Genomic DNA, 5,235 nt, shown 5'->3' with positions numbered 1-5,235 from the left:
AGACCACTGTCACTGAGCTCCACACCCAAAGACCACTGTCACTGAGCTCCACTCTCGAAGACCACTGTCACTGAGCTCCACACCCGAAGACCACTGTCACTGAGCTCCACTTCCAAAGACCACTATCACTGAGCTCCACACCCGAAGACCACTGTCACTGAGCTCCACACCCAAAGACCACTATCACTGAGCTCCACACCCAAAGACCACTGTCACTGAGCTCCACACCCGAAGACCACTGTCACTGAGCTCCACACCCAAAGACCACTGTCGCTGAGCTCCACACCCAAAGACCACTGTCGCTGAGCTCCACACCCAAAGACCACTGTCACTGAGCTCCACACCCAAAGACCACTGTCACTGAGCTCCACACCCAAAGACCACTGTCACTGAGCTCCACTCTCGAAGACCACTGTCACTGAGCTCCACACCTGAAGACCACTGTCACTGAGCTCCACACCCAAAGACCACTGTCACTGAGCTCCACACCCGAAGACCACTGTCACTGAGCTCCACACCCAAAGACCACTGTCACTGAGCTCCACACCCAAAGACCACTGTCGCTGAGCTCCACACCCAAAGACCACTGCCACTGAGCTCCACACCCAAAGACCACTGTCACTGAGCTCCACACCCGAAGACCACTGTCACTGAGCTCCACACCCAAAGACCACTGTCACTGAGCTCCACACCCGAAGACCACTGTCACTGAGCTCCACACCCAAAGACCACTGTCACTGAGCTCCACTCTCGAAGACCATTATCACTGAGCTCCACACCCGAAGACCACTGTCACTGAGCTCCACACCCGAAGACCACTGTCACTGAGCTCCACTCTCGAAGACCACTATCACTGAGCTCCACACCCAAAGACCACTGTCACTGAGCTCCACACCCGAAGACCACTGTCACTGAGCTCCACACCCGAAGACCACTGTCACTGAGCTCCACACCCAAAGACCACTGTCGCTGAGCTCCACACCCAAAGACCACTGTCGCTGAGCTCCACACCCAAAGACCACTGTCGCTGAGCTCCACACCCAAAGACCACTATCACTGAGCTCCACACCCGAAGACCACTGTCACTGAGCTCCACACCCGAAGACCACTGTCACTGAGCTCCACACCCGAAGACCACTGTCACTGAGCTCCACACCCAAAGACCACTGTCACTGAGCTCCACACCCAAAGACCACTGTCACTGAGCTCCACACCCAAAGACCACTGTCACTGAGCTCCACACCCGAAGACCACTGTCATTGAGCTCCACTCTCGAAGACCACTGTCGCTGAGCTCCACACCCAAAGACCACTGTCGCTGAGCTCCACACCCAAAGACCACTGCCACTGAGCTCCACACCCAAAGACCACTGTCACTGAGCTCCACACCCGAAGACCACTGTCACTGAGCTCCACACCCAAAGACCACTGTCACTGAGCTCCACTCTCGAAGACCACTGTCACTGAGCTCCACACCTGAAGACCACTGTCACTGAGCTCCACACCCAAAGACCACTGTCACTGAGCTCCACACCCGAAGACCACTGTCACTGAGCTCCACACCCAAAGACCACTGTCACTGAGCTCCACACCCAAAGACCACTGTCACTGAGCTCCACACCCAAAGACCACTGTCACTGAGCTCCACAGATGCACAGGGAAGATGGGAGGGAGTTATAGGAAGTCCACCATCACTGCAGACCACCCCCCCTCCACCACCATCGGGGGCTTTATGGCAGAGTGGGCCGACGGAAGGCTCTCCTCAGTGCTGGACTCATGAAGCCCCCATAGTTGGACAAAAACCACATGAAGGACCCCCAGACTATGAGAGATTAGATTCTGTGGTCTGATGAGACCACGGTGGAACTGTTTGGACTTAATCCTCAGCGGTCTGTGTGGAGCGGGGCTCTCAAACTCATGTTCTTTCAGGTTCCACATTCAGCCCAATTCGATCTGCAGTGGGCTGGACCAGTAAAATAATAACAGCAGAACATATAAATAATGACAACTCCATGAAAATACTTGCTTTTATAAACTATCAAAAGAAAAAAAAAAGTGAATAACCTGAAAAAACTGAAATTTTAATTAAAAAATTAAGGAAATTTAGTGCAAGTTTAACAATCTTCTGCCTCCACTTCTCATTAGTCCATGTGCATTCTGGATCCGATCTGCAAAGACACTAAACACTGAGGAACAGGAAGAAAAGAGTTCAAACTGGACTGAATTTAATACAGACATTTCAGGTTGGTCATATTTGTTCAGGTTATTCACATTTTACTGGTACAGGAGAGTTTGGAAATGGAAATATTTTCATAATTTAATGTTATTTTTGAACTAAAACAAAGACAAAGATTTAAAGTTTGTATTATTTATAGACATAATGTAATATATTTTTCTGACATCAAAGCAAGAAGAAAATAGTCATTCTTCTTTGTGGGTTCTTCTGCTGTTATTATTTGACTGTAGGTCAGATTGGTCTGGATGTGGAACCGACACTAAAATGAGTTCCACAGCCTGGACTGTGGAAGTTTTGCACTTTGTAAATTCATCCCAGGGGTTGGATTGGAACCTTTGGTGGGACGCATTTGGGCCCAGAACGCATGTTTGAGACCCCTGGTGTGGAGAAAAACAGGCCCTGCTCTGGGGGGGGGGGGGGGGGCATGATGCTGTGGGGGTGTTTTCCCGCTGCATGGACAGGACCACTGGTGGACACTGAAGGAAAGATGAATGCAGCCAAATCCAGAGATATAGAGCAGGGGTGCCAAAAAATACTGTTAAATAATGGAAAATAAGCATCTCATAAAAATACGGTAATTTTCCATAATTAAAATACAGTTTTACATGAGATTTTGCATTTTTATGTTTTCTTTTGTTTTGTTTTTTTACTTTTTAATGTTTAATAAAGAATATTTACATGTATTAAAACAATCAAATTCCCTATAAATATATATATGTATATAAATAATTTTCAGTGAGACTCAGTTGTCCAATCCACTGATAAAAACTGTATTTGGACAGTTTATCAGTGCTTATACATGTTATACATTCACAAAAATACATTTATTCAACATTTTTGTTGTGAAACCGCCTGTAATTACACAAGATATTTGTCAATGAACAAACAAGTCTGGTTCAACTGACAGAACTAATACTTCTGTTACGGTTAACTGTCAGTAATTTTATCTCGTTTTATTTATTTATTTATTTTTTACAGTATTAAACTTTAAATTAACTGTTTAATCTCATAAATAGAAAAGAAATATTTGTGAAATTATTATATATTTGCAAATGTCTTTTAACTGTATTTTTCTGTGAAAAAAGAAAAAAATTCCTTTAAAAAATAGAAATTTTATGGTTATTCACAGTTCCAGTTTTGTCATGTTATTTTCCATTTGACATGTCAAATCACAGTCTGTTTTTGTCATTTCATTGATATTTTCCTGTATCTTAAAAATACAAGAAAAATCTGTAAAATAAACAGTGAAAGTTTTGTTAAATTACAGATTTTTTTTTACAGTGTGTAACAATAAAATGTGAATAACCTGAACAAATATGAACAACCTGAAATGTCTAAAGAAAAGCACTAATTAAGCAGTAATTTGAACTCTTTTCTTCCTGTTCCTCAGTGTTTAGTGTCTTTGTAGATCTGATCCAGAATGCACATGGACTAATGAGAAGTGGAGGCTTAATATTGTTAAAATTGCACTGATTTTTCTTAAGAAATTGCAGTTTTTTGAGGTTATTCACATTTTTTTTTATTTGGATAATTTATAAAAGTAAGTATTTTCGTAATTTAATGGGGGTTTTGCTCTAAAACAAAGACAAAATTTGGAGTTGTCATTATTTATAGGTTCTCATGCTGTTATTTTACTGGTCCGGCCCAGTTGAAATCCAACTGGGCTGAATGTGGAACCTGAAAGAACAGGAGTTTGAGAGCCCTGCCCTATCATGGACAGGAAGGCACGGGGGGGTGGGGGGGGGGGGGGCAGCACCAAAACCCACTGGGTCCACGCTGCCAACCAGGGCTGAGCTGGCAGAACAGCGCTGTGTGTCCAGGGTTAGGGGGACTGTCCCAGACACCCCCCACCCTTTTAGCAAACTGTTGTCCCTCCTGCCTTCAGGAAAACACTTCTGCAGTCTGAGGTGCAAAACTGACAGATTTTTAATAGTTTTTATCCAACGGCCATAAGACTGTTCAACAGAAGCTGAGGGGGGAAGTGCAATAATAGGTGCAATAGTGACCCCTACATAGTGCAATATTTTTACCTTTATTAACCTATTTATTTATTTTAGTGCAGTTTTTAATATTTTATCAGATACATGGGTTGGTTTTAGTTGGTGTTTTTAAAATCTTTTCTGTGTTTTTTTTCGTGCTGTGCGTTTTGCAGTTTCGTTCTGTAAAAGCATCTAGGTTGTTTTCATTGAATCACAATTAATAAATCTGAATCTGAATCTGAATCTGAATCTGAATCTGAATCTGAATGTGAATGTGTATGAGCTCAAAGGGTGAATCCACTCAATACTAAACAACGGCTCTGAATACTCATGACTATGTGATATTTCAGTTTCTCTTGTAATAAATCTGCAAAAATGTGCACAATTTTTTTTTCTGTCAAAATAGGGTGAATGTGTATACATTAAAGAGGAAAAAATTAACTTAAATGATTTTACCAAATGGCTGCAATATAATAAAAAGTGAAACATTGAAGGGGGTCTGAATACTTTCCGTACCTACTGAAGATTTATTTTATTTTTACTTTTATTTAACCAGATAAAATCCCACTGAGATCGAGACGTCTTTTACAAAGGGTAACCTAGCCAAGATGTCAAGCATATGGAAGTAAATCTGTCTCATCAGATTTGGAATTATAAAAGCCACTGAATTTCAAGCACTCAATTTTTTTGCACTGAAATTAAGTATCTGAATTTTTTTCAGCGTCACATGACCAACCTAATGTAACTTAATGAACATAGTAAAATTGAGAGACAAAAAATTCAGATACTTAATTTCAGTGCAAAAAAAATTCAGTGCTAGAAATTCAATGGCTTTTATAATTCAAAATCTGATGAGACAGATTTACTTCCATACAAGCAGTGCATGCCATACCATCATGAAAAACAGGTTTAAAAGATTGGGGATAACGCTAAAAAAAATTTTTTTTAAATGAAAAGGACAGACAATAATTTTGTAATAGCACAAAATAATAACAATAGTTTGACAAAATTTACATATAAT

Source organism: Sphaeramia orbicularis, chromosome 17 (genome assembly GCF_902148855.1).
Source record: "Sphaeramia orbicularis chromosome 17, fSphaOr1.1, whole genome shotgun sequence".
Taxonomy (NCBI): domain Eukaryota; kingdom Metazoa; phylum Chordata; class Actinopteri; order Kurtiformes; family Apogonidae; genus Sphaeramia; species Sphaeramia orbicularis.
This window is presented reverse-complemented; position numbering follows the sequence as displayed.